This window comes from Zootermopsis nevadensis, unplaced genomic scaffold (assembly GCF_977971745.1).
Source record: "Zootermopsis nevadensis isolate Lab colony 2312 unplaced genomic scaffold, Znev_1.0 Znev_ptg000008l, whole genome shotgun sequence".
Taxonomy (NCBI): Eukaryota; Metazoa; Arthropoda; class Insecta; order Blattodea; family Termopsidae; genus Zootermopsis; species Zootermopsis nevadensis.
The window spans coordinates 2,825,541-2,838,832 of record NW_028259140.1 but is presented as its reverse complement, the minus strand read 5'-3'; positions in this window follow the sequence as shown (position 1 = coordinate 2,838,832).

Here is a 13,292-nt window from a genome sequence, read left to right as displayed (position 1 = left end):
GTACAAATTTTAGAGGTTCAGGTAAAGTTAACAATAATTCCTCAGCAGCTGTCATGAAATCTCAACAGAAAAATTAATATGTTTAAAAGATTAATTAAAAATACCATAAAGTATTTCCTCACCCAACAATAAATACTAATGTGTTCAAAAATTTGTGACATCCCATCCCAAATTTGCATTTACGTAATTTTGATATCGTTGAAGATAAACGAGTTAACAATTCAGGAAATATACACGTTACACAACAATTATGGCATATTTGCCAGAATTTTACCTTTAACCTTTTAAAATGGCGCTGCTCACTCAAGAGTTTTTTTTTTCGTGGATGAGGATTCCCCAGGTAATCATGGTAACCAAAGAATCTTAGGGATTCCCCATCAGATAATTACCAAACGCAGAAACGTGTTTAAGTCTTCATGCAAAGTGCCTGTTATTACATTGATTCAGGGTATACGATATTCTAATTCGGAAGCTTTAGGAATCAAGAAAGAAAGGTGTGACTCCTGAGTAAGAAGAAATCGACCTTCGGAACACGGAAGTCACTAGAATCGCTCATTTTATTTTATTTTTTTAAAAAATGTCACGAATAAAGGGGGCAGTGTCTTACGCACTATGCGTTTGTACAAAGCGACATTCTGGTTGGCGAGGTCCACTCTGAAGTGCGTTGACTGTACTCTGTTGTGTGGGACGATGCCAGAGAGCAACTTTCTCCTCTCAAGGTGGCGACAAGCCGCTCTCTCGACCACCAGGAGAAAGGGAGAAGAAGAAGAAGTGGTTGGCTGACTCGTGACCCGAGATGAAATCCAGTACAGCACATAAGAGGGCGGCATGCTAATGCACCCTGTTCATGGTAACCACTTTTACTGTGATGTTCTCATCCTCCAGCAAAGCGGCCACGAATTGACCCATCGCACGGGGGAAATCTGCAGAATTTTACCAACGCGATGACGGAAATTTGAAATAATCGTGGAAGTGTGCGAATACCGTTTCCTTTTCTGGGGGCTGGATAACCGTGGTTCGATTCCCAGTGGGGACAGTGATTTTTCTCTTACATCACATTAAAACATAATCTGAAGCCCGCACAACTTCCTGTTCAATTGGCATGAGGGATAAAGCGGCCGGAGTGCAAAGCTGAGAGTAAGAATGCTTGAAGATTTTGTTCATCTGTCACGCGTCTTCAAGATGCAATGCTTAATTAAACACAGGGACAGCTTTACACTTCGTTAGTCAATTTAAACCAACTACAAGGCCGTGGTCTAGGCAACACGGAGATTTCCTCCGTGGCATCCCAACAATTACTCCATTCACACACAGAAGAAGGCAATGGCAAACCACTTATGGATCATCTGCCAAGAACGTATATGAACAGGTCCCAGTCCGAGAAGAGAAAAGGATGGAAGGATCCTGTTCATACGGACCTGTCGTCACACAGAACACTAAATAATAATAAGATGAGGTGGTCTAGCGGTTAGAACGCTGGCCTTGTAATCCTGGGGTCTCGGGTTCGATTCCCGACGGTGCCCGAATTTATAACTTGTGTTGGGCAAGGCCGTGGTCTAGGCAACACGGAGTTTTCCTCCGTGGCATCCCAACAATTACTCCATTCACACACAGAAGAAGGCAATGGCAAACCACTTCTGGATCATCTGCCAAGAACGTATATGAACAGGTCCCAGTCCGAGAAAAGGATGGAAGGATCCTGTTCATATGGACCTGTCGTCAGACAGAACACTAAATAATAATGAGATGAGGTGGTCTAGCGGTCAGAACGCTGGCCTTGTAATCCTGGGGTCTCGGGTTCGAATTTATAACTTGTGTTGGGCAAGGCCGTGGTCTAGGCAACACGGAGTTTTCCTCCGTGGCATCCCAACAATTACTCCATTCACACACAGAAGAAGGCAATGGCAAACCACTTCTGGATCATCTGCCAAGAACGTATATGAACAGGTCCCAGTCCGAGAAAAGGATGGAAGGATCCTGTTCATATGGACCTGTCGTCAAACGGAACACTAAATAAATAAAAATGAAACTAAGTAAAAATTTCCCTGTGCGTGTTTCGTAAGCCCGAAGGTCCATTACCGTGTACACAAAACCCAGCCACCGGACCCTGTCCTGGGCCAGATAAATCCAATCCATGCCCTCCAACCATATTCCCCGATATCCATTGTAACTGTAACCTCCATTCTACGCCTAGGTCTTATGAATGGTCTCTCTAACCAATACTGTATACCGATTTCTCATCTCCCTCTCCCCCCTACTTCATCCCTCTTGGATCCACCTATTCCCCTAATCAACCCGTTTTCTCATTTCTCTTCCCCTAATGCGAGAGACCACTTAATCGAAGTATAAAATGTTCGTCAGGCTCGTAAATGGTCTCACACAAATTACATAAAGAAAAAGTCCAGTCAGATGTACATTCACTTCAGAAAGTCACACAGAACCGACATTAGTTAAAAGGTTGGAATAACAAACGATATTGCTCGCCAGTCCGAAAGATCAATTGCCCTCTGGCGAGTGGACGACCGAATTTTTCACGCTCTGATCCGGAAACAGAGTCATTAAACCACCTGAAATATTCACCCAGCATTAGTATTAACCTCACAGCATGGACTCCGGTTAATTACAGCGCCCCACCGTGTCTACTCAGCCAGCAGATATCTCGAACAGTTACATAACGAAAGAGAGAGAGAGAGAGAGAGAGAGATCCATTTAAGTACGAATAAATTCGACGTCTTAAAACCGAAAACCTGTCTACCCATGAAGAATCTTGTGTAATGCAACGTAATTCTGCTGACAATTACTGAACGTGTTCTATCTTCAACACATTACTAAGTGACATCATTAAAATTATATAACTTGCTTATTGTTGATCCTATATTTGCAAACCTTCTATTGTAATATTCCGCTTATTTCCCTATTGCATCATCTATTTGCTGCCATCCATACAACAATTTACTTTCAAGAACTAATTTACATTTGAAAATCAATTCTTGTATAAATGGTATAAAAAAACAATAGAAATATATTTTTTGTCTTACACACTGAATGTCGTGGTAAACAATTCTGATTCGTATTCGGGAAGTCCCGGGTTCAAATCTCGTCCGGAAGTCTCGCTATCCCAATGTTCTCGCAGTTTTCCTCAGACCCTCTAGACAACTGCCATGTTAGTACCATAACTAGGCCTTTCCAATTCACTCCTTTCGTCTATCAATTTCTGTTGATATTTAATACTTCGTTTTTCACTTTTCTTCATTTCTTGAACAGTTCTGATGTTGTAGTTCTTTACGTCGCTGTTCAGAGGCCAACTGTTCTTGGTCAGTCAACTTTCCACGTCCAACCCCACCCTTGCAAATCTTCGTCTTAAAATCGATCATAAAGTCAGTTTTCATAATCGTAATATATCGAATGATATTATCAATTTTCTAGAAATTCTGTAAGAATAACACGCCATTAAAAAAATAATGTATCTCGATGCATGTTTTCTCTCTGACGCCAGAAATATTAGCACGGCAGCTGAACAAACTTATGATTTAAAACAACGCAAGTGTCATTAAAGCTTTGTGTGATGATAAGTCTCTGTTAATAAGAATTTTTACTGGATTAATATTTTACGCAAAAACCCATAAACTACACGCATTTTTGCAACAAACGTACACTGAATCTCTATTAACAGAGATATAACACTGCAAAAGAAAACATGGGGATCATGTACACTTTTAAACAGCCAATAGTAACTTCGTACTGTGTCGGAAGAGAGTTACTGAACACTGTTACAACTCGAAGAACGTCAAAATATTCTCAACAAAAACGTATATAGGAGACGTGATAATGAAGCAACATTTCTTGAATGCATCTAGGTCGCCATTGCTTCTTTGTAATGGGAAGTACATCATTATATGGGTGAGATACCGGTCAGCATGAGGAAGCTGTAGCGGGAGCAGTTTCAAACTACTTTCACCCGGAGCTGTTATCTACTTACAGGCAGCCATACAACACAAGACAGGACGCGAAGTATCCTCATCTCTCGGGAGAAAGTATCTTGTAATGAAGCATTCCAACCAGGACTATTAAAGTAATGTATTGGTATATAAACATACTGCACGGAACCCTAATTATTTCTAACACAGACATGTAAAAAAAAAAGACCAGAGAACAGTTGAAGGAATGTCAAGTTACTTCCCAGGGATTGTGATAATTCCTGACCAAGTATTATCATTTTTATCTCCTTGTCTCTTAGCTGCCATAATCAGCAAAAGTATAATATTAAAACGAGCTTAAAATAAAAGGCGTGATACTGTGTAGGCTGGATTCAACTAACAACTGGCTCAGGATACAATGTAACAAGGTAACAAACCTTCAGGAGGTCAAATTCTTGGTCATCTGCTTCTCGAAAAGATAATTTCTCCACTGAGCAAATTGAATAAATTTAGTCTCTATATTCCTAATCGCGCTTCGTAAGGAGTTATTAAAATATGCCTGAAGAACTCAGTTTGATGTCTGATTTGATATTTTGGTTTTACTTTCAGAGTCCTAACGTTCTCAGAAATGACGCTAGATGGCGAAAAGTAATATTTCATTAAGCGGGTTTTTTTTATAAATGTTTCCATTAGAGTTAGAAAAACGTTTGTAGCATAGCTAATGTTTACATTTTAATATTTGTTCCAAGGGAAAAATACTTAACAGTGAAGGAAAGGACACAGAGTTACTGAATATATAAAGGAAAGACACAAAGGAGGAGAATGATTATTATACTAACAAATTAGATGAATTTCAATTTGCTTTTCTACCAGTTTGTTAACAATTATTACATTACTTCAGAACAGGTAATCTCAATTCAAAATCACGAATCTGATCCAACATCGCGGATTACACAACGCAAATTCTCTGCACACGCGACAGCGAATTCAATACCGTGACAATGTCAACTGTCAGCAGAATCTTGTAACACAAAAGATGAGACTTTCTATCCACGCCGTTTTTTGTAAAACTTACAACCACAATGGCCTTTCATCTAACAATGAAAGCTACGACTATCACCCATTAACCTAAGCGCCGATATGCCATGAAAAAGAAACTTCTTGTATGACATTTGAAGAACCAAACACTACTGTACAAAGATACTTTAAGATTCCATTTGCGCAGGTAAGTATTTAATTCTTTAGGAGTCCCAACATGGGTCGTCTTATACAGACAGTCTCAAAGATATTTACCCAATAAGAGCCCAAAGCACCTCTTGTTAAAAGCCACACAACACCACAACAGCGAAGAGTAATGACCCTGTTGGTGGACGCAGCATGCACCTCTGAAACGTCCGCAAACTTCTACCAGACTACGCGGCGCAATAACCCAGAAGACAGACATATCCAATTTAGACTCTTCGTGTATAAGAGGAAAGTATTTTTGTCTGGAACAAAACGCTTTAAGCGTATTCGTACTACGAAAGAATTAATTTAAAAAAATCAGACGCGACTAGTAAAATAATAACAAGGAAAGAGACTCGTAATTCTTCAGTTATTCAGAATTTCTCATGGAAATATGCTGGGGAAAAAAAAAGAGAAGGCAGATGTGAATGTAGGAAGGGCGAAAGCTTCCATCTTGAATTATTAACCTTCCGTTGTCTAGGGTCAATGGCTGTAATATTTCAGTTGTGTTTCAGCACAAGACTCTTGATTTCTTTTTCCTGATGTTGATAGAATTTGACCCACAAACTAGCACAGTCTTTTGCCTACAATGATTCCCCCACAAGTCTATTTCTCTATTTTTTAAGACTGGCATTTTATTTTAACAAATAAATGCAGCGAATCTGAAGTAATTCAAGATTTGTATTTGTATTACGTAAACTATTATACTGTAGTCACTCATTAAGACAATAGACAATTATTTTAAACACTACTACGTTTAATAAGAGAGATCAAAATGCGTTTACCCCCTTGAAAAACGTAAATGACTGACTACAACCCTTCTCCCAGGTTAAGTGCTACCCTACTATTAAAAAACAATGGTTTATCGTCGACACAAAAACCTTCCAATAGACCTAGTTCTATTCACAGCTTCAGAAACCAGCAATTCACATTTGAACTTCGTGAAAGACAGTGTAACTCCCTAATCAGTCACTTCAACCCCGTAAATGGAGAGAGTATGTTCCTCCGAAACGTCTGCTTAGCGTCAAAACCCAGAATAAAACATGTCATCCTCACAGCCGTGAGAATATATTTCACCTGATTTTTTTTTAAATACCAGGCACGGACTAAATCATTTTGATATTCTGACAGTAATTACACTTACAATTTATTAATTTTATTAATCTGTTCGCAAGAGGGTGGTGAGATCTGAAGATTTCACGGCACAGATGTCGATGGTAACAACCTACAAGACTACTTAAGACATTAGCGCAATACAAACGTCCTTGGAAACGAAGTGACGTAATGTGTAACTTGGTTCTGTGTTCAGTAAATAAACTGTATAAAACCTTAAAATTTCTCATTAAACAGAAGTGAGACGTTTTCAAGAAACACCATCTTTTTACGTTATATTTCTGCGGTGCCTAAAATAAATTAAAATTCTTGCGAACCTCAAACAATTCGGAGTGCAAAGGCCTACACCACGACGTAGAACACATAAAATAAACATAATATAAATGTACAATATAATAAGATAATATAGTTGCGTCATATTGTGAAACCATATATTAATTAATTATTCAGTTTTGGTCCGTCTAATCACAATTCAAATTTAAAATTTACAATTAAGATAATTAAAATATCATTTGATGTTCCTCATCGAACAATCAAAAAACATTCACTCCAATATGTAAAAATGAATCTGGAAGTGAACATCACCAAAAAGTTGCATATCAGAAATTGTAATTAGGTTTTAAGTTTATAATTTTAACTTTTACACCTGAAGATGGTTTATATAGAAACCGAAACATGTTGTAAAAAGATGTTCCAAAAGTAAATCGATTGTTCGATGAGGAACATCAAATGATATTTTAATTATCTTAATTGTAAATTTTAAATTTGAATTGTGATTAGATGGACCAAAACTGAATAATTAATTACAATATAATAAATTAGGAGAGGTGGGTGGTGTACATAAGTATTTGCAACACAGTCCTATTCAAAAACAATAGGCGTGTACTATTACATGAACAAGAGTCATTTGTCTTACAGGGAAGTCGTTGATACAGGCTTACCACATCTTACATCAATATTCATGACGGCTTAAAGAGTCCAAGGAATATACAAGGACCAATTAACGATTAGGATGATACAATCAGTCAATAGCAATTTAAGAAACACTCTGTCGCCACAGGACAAAAGGGTTCATCATCGACGCCATTGACCAATCTCTTCAGTCAGTCCCTTCCACCTGCTTCCGCGGGTTAATGCCATCTTCCATTGGTCTTTCAATGATCGTGTGTAGACATGCATACAAATGCAACCAAGATAAAACCAATTTACATTTTGAGCTTTCGCTGCAATGTTAGACGTTACACGTCACTCCATTCTAAAGCATCCGGTCTCCACCAGGAAGTGAATTTAACTGCAAGCTGTCCGTGGCCTGCGGGCTCATCGTTACAAACTAAAAACCAATGTTACTTCTCACGCATCATTTCGAGGACGTTGATGGCTGAGGTTTTAGCCAACCTTTCCACTTTCACTCCCATGGTACTCCATCTGGCAGACACACACACACACACACACAGCTTCCTTTGTTAAGGCCATTTAAACAAACATAATTCACGCGAACTACAGGTTGGTCACCTCTGCCATCCGACGTTTTAACCGATTCATCGATTGGTGATTTGGTTACCTGACAAAAGATTTTTCAACTGCTTTGATTTTTAGCGTCGTATGGTAGGATGGCTGTGAATGATGAACTGGAAAGGATATAAAAGGAAGCATACGGTCCAGTCCTATTTGTTTGGAAAGGTCTGTAAAAGTATGAAAAATATCAGTAGGTGCAACTGCTCTCAAAGTCCAGGTTCAAACCCGAGGAATCCGGAATATGAAGCAAGTTTGTTTCAACTCGATGGTATCAACAACAAAATTGCTGAAATAAGTTCTAAGGAAATACAAATTAATTATTGTCTTACGACTGTTAAATAAGATTGGAAACAAATCTGCCGAGTTTTTAGCACGAAATATAACTCCGAAAAAGCTCTCCGATTCCTGCTTGCCTAAATTCCATGTTTTCAAACGTTTCTTGCTACCGGAATTCTTTTCGAATCGAAGAACAATGCCAAACACTGTGAAAGGCTTAAGATGGCTGTATCTTGGGTAGAAGTTTACTGATGTTTCAGAGGTATTTGTTGCCTCCATCATCAGGGTGATGAGTCTACAAGGCGCAAGATCCCAGAAGAGAAGCCATCTTCACACTCGCCGCCCTCAGAACCTCGTATCTCATAATCTGACAGGTTTGTAGTTCAAAGGTCAACAGCAAATGATGGCCCGTCACTTGTCACCTCTCACAACCAGAATGGATTACACACACCTCGAACCTATCTCCTTGGTTTGGTTATGTTAGGTTAGATTAGTCTAGGCTGGGTTAGGTTAGGCTAGGTTAGGTTAGGTTAGGTTAGGTTAGGTTAGATTAGTCTAGGCTGGGTTAGGTTAGGCTAGGTTAGGTTAGGTTAGGTTAGGTTAGATTAGTCTAGGCTGGGTTAGGTTAGGCTAGGTTAGGTTAGGTTAGGTTAGATTAGTCTAGGCTGGGTTAGGTTAGGTTAGGTTAGGTTAGATTAGATTAGTCTAGGCTGGGTTTTGTTAGGTTAGGCTAGGTTAGGTTAGGTTAGGTTAGATTAGTCTAGGCTGGGTTTGGTTAGGTTAGGCTAGGTTCCACAATCTGAGAACGTGTCATTCAGTCGCGACAAAGAACATACAAAACACTGGTGATGGAGGCAGTATGTCCCTCCGAAAATCTGGTATCTAACTACAAGTCAGCATGGCGTCACATCGACAAATCATGTTCGTTTTTACGTCACTGTTGCTCCAACTTTACAAGAATATCCTTCAGAGTGATTAACGACATATTGCGATTCGTCACACATGAAAGTCTTTAGAAAGACAATTTCAAAGCGATTATCCTTTACATACATGCGCGATTACATACCCAGCAACCGTGTAATCTGCACCACGTACTTTGTCTTAGTCTTACAATGGGACCGCCGGTTGAAATCCTCTTTAGGATAAAGAAGTTTGTCCGCTATTCCTACTTGGTATGTGAAGATAGATGATTTATGACGGACCAATTCCCCCATCCAAGTACTAGCACTACAGTCTATATGAACATAATCTGGACATTCGAACGTAATAAAACATTAATACAATACGAAATTGTCATAAAGATTATTACTATGGTGCAACAATGTGTCGGTGAATAAAAATCACAATTAAGATTATTTTCGGTCTAACTACCAACAATGTATCATCTTTCTGATAACTCAAGAATTATCACTCGCTTGACAGTGACAAAACACCAAATCTTACAAAGCACTTTCACGCCTAATTGATACAAGTAGGTTTGTTACGAGAATGCGTCACACACCACATCAAGTCTGTCCAAGAATATAGACCGTGCTCTTAAGATTTAATCACCTTTTCTTCTGCGCAACTAATTCAAGTGAAGCATAGTCATTCTTGAGAATCAAGTCAAAACATTCCCAGACTTTCATAAAACCACGAAGTTCATTATCGTGTTCACAATAGACTATCCCCAGATACTATCCTGAGCTAACACATCCAGTCCTTACCTTCATGGCGCCATTTTAGAAAGCTCTTCGATTTAAGACTATGTCTCCCGAGGGTCTACGTTATAGTACCATAAGTCTTAAACCCTGAAGATTGAGACAGCATGTTCCATCAAGCAGACAAAGCGCAACAATGTAGAACACCACGATCTGAGACCTTAGATACGTAGCAGAACTGTAATTCCTTTGTTTTATATTTTAATCTCGTTTTTCTTCTCTCACTCTACGTTATATTGTCGGATGATATGAAGGATTCATGTCAATTACAGTCTGCTTCAAAAGATGGCCACTGTTTCAACTGGTGACGTAAGTCTTCTCGTGGCGATACGGGTCTTGTCTGTGGCCGGCCAGCTGAGAGGTCAAGGAAACAGGACTTGCGCAACAATGGAGTTGGATGGTCACGCGAAAGTTTACCTGCCACCTGTATCACGTGAAACAATCCACGCATTCACTTTAAACGTATGACCATCAAATGTTAAAAGTACTGTACAGTAACATATGCCGCTGAGTACAGTTCTCTCAATAAAAAAAAGTAACCAGATCTTAAGTCACGTCCAAGTTAAGCTTTGTCTCTGCGTTATAAGATACCATATCTATCCATCAAACCGCATATTCAAGAGCAAAATTATTCAACAAATTTCGATCAAATTTGGTATGGCGGGGTTTTAAGTTTGGTTCATATCGACAAACTATACCCCCATTATTTTCACATTAAACCCAAACTAAGTATTATAAAGTTGTCAAATACGCTCGTTCGAATAAAAATGTAATTTAAAATATTTATACCAATAAGACATAAGGCTTCTATTTTAAATGTTTTATACAAAATCCGCTGTTTAAAAAAATACAAGGAAAAATTGTGTCTGTATATCTCTAAATGATTTGCTGGGCGAGGCACATAAAATTTTGATTTGAAAATCTTACATAAAAACGACCACTTACGAGACTTAAGTGCGTATGGGGAAGATTATATTTTAACTGATATTAAAATAAAATATTCGATGTGGACTGAACCCATCAGATTCTTATAACGGTCCACTGTCGAGTTCTGGAGAATACACGAGTCGTCTAACAAAAGTCTTCCCAAGGGAGTCAACTTAATAAATAAAAGAGTCTGTGATCCTTGGGCCATATTTAAAAATGTCCAAATACGTAATAAGAAAGTTAATTAGTTATTACGCTCAGAACCTTCACATGAAGACGTTCAGACTCGGAACGTATTATAATCACGTAAAAGCCCAAATATCATGAGGACCCCCACCCCCCCCACCCCCTTAAGCAACCCGATCAAAAGTAAGTCATGGCCACGAAACATCTGTGTGTTTCGCATAAATCAAAAGCACTGTTCCCGTGTCGTCTGCAGTTCTGTGTTTGTATTCTTCGTATCATTTCCAGTGTTTAAGGTAGCTTAATTGGCTTTCCTTCTATAGCCAAGCACTTTAATAAAAAATGGACTGCATTATCATTAAATTAACTGCTGAAACTTTCTCTGGTTGGAACATAACGCAGTCAAAGGCAGAAATAAATAACACAAAGACGTGACAAATTCTCAAATTTAGGGGCTTTTGATCTCGGAGAAAATTGGAATTACTTCTTAGCACTGAACACACACACACACTCCTATCCTAAAATTTATCGTAATTTTCCTCAGTACTTCCAGGAAAATTGGACAGTTCTCTAACGACCGCCTCCTGTCATATCCCACAAAATTTATCTTTCATAATCATCATCTTATCCCATGCTATTAGAAACTATAAATTTACTTCAAAAATAAATTAAAAAACTCAAAAGCTGTAACGCATATTAAAATGTATTTCTGTAGTAAAACCGATCACACACCTCTATCCAGCGATGATTTTATGAATACGTGGAGCTACTACTCCATTCACCCCAAAAACCTACAAGGCGTGGCGCTTAATTAAGTACATGATACAGCTTCGCCTTAAAAAAATACATAAGACGTAGTACATATAATTACCATTGGGCTTTAAAGAGTTAATGTAGTCGTTAAAATTATTAGGCCTAAACACTTGATGAATTAAAACGCTCTCAATAGTCTCTGACTAATTTCGCGTTTTTCAAATTTTACTAGGATCTGCCCTGCTAGGATTTAGGGCTCTTTTACAGGTCTTGCTGGTAATACATGACATCATTTCCTTCCTGTTCAACACCACATATATCTCGCGTGTGAATACAGCACACACACACACACACACGCATTGCCTTCAGGCCAAGACAAGATTAAAACAGTTAAGTTTGTTTATAAGGTCTGTTACCTAACAGAAAACGAAAAACCAACAAACACAGACGAATAAATCGGTCTACCAAACTAATAGTTTGTATCCGTTAAGGCAGCATTTATTTCAGAAACAAAAACACCATAATTTGTCCCTGAGAAGTATATTTTATACATTCTGTAGTTTATCTAACGACGTTGTCTTTAACTAAGACTATAGTTACACCTGATGACAACCCATGAATTTGAAAGTATAAGGAAAACAGCGATCGTGTCATAATTTAAGATACTATCCCGACATCTGCCTGGAGGGAGTAACCTCGGGGCCAAGAACTGAGAACCTCCCGAATACGAAGGAGCAGCACCTCTCCGAAACCATCGAACAGGAGCGACTACTTGAAATACTTCAGCGTAGATAGAATAATAATAAAATGGAATTAAAATAAGAGGATATTAGGGCTCAGTAACTTGTTCTTGTGTAAACAGTAAAAGTTCCATCAAAGTCGGCGGATTTTTTGACTAGTTGATCGCACTATTAACTTCTCAGGAATTACTTTCCTACAGAATATTTGCCCTCAAGGTAGACATCCCCTACAATTTCCAGTGCCATTTATGTTATTCGGGGGTCATTAAAGTCGCGATCATCTCCCTGATAACGGAGACAGCAAACAGCTGTGAAACATCAGTAAAACTCTACCTGACTACACGGAGACATGTCATAACCCTGTCACCAACATGAAATCTCATTGTCACCAATATCGTACACATAAACTGACCGATTTTCTTTAAACCACGTCACAACAGTGAAATTCTTCTGTAATGTTAGCGTCCTCTTGCCAACGCGACGAACATACCCTGACGAAAGTTTACAGACTAACAAAAAGGATAATGGAATGAACGAGTATTAAAAATTTCACGCCGGAAAGTGTCACAGCTTTATTTACCGATATTCCAGATTTCACGAGTTATCACGGATCTGCGAAGGAAGCCTTGCAGCTTTAAAGCTCATCAAGCTGTTTGTAGCTTCTTCTCACCTGAGGATGTTTGCTTAAATCCTCTCACTTGCTTTATGTTGTTGTGCAAACACACTTCAACATCCTTGCTGACCAGGTAGGTGGAATATTTCCAAAAACAGCACGTATTTCCGGTTAGGTAAGACTATGGATGTAATATTTCCCACAGCAAGGAAAGAACGGATTACAGAAGCTCCAGTGTAAGATGCTGAGTAGAATATTTCAGCCTAAGACAGAGGAATAAAGATGAAACACAGCTCTCAATATCGTGACTAGACCACGGACCAAATGACTA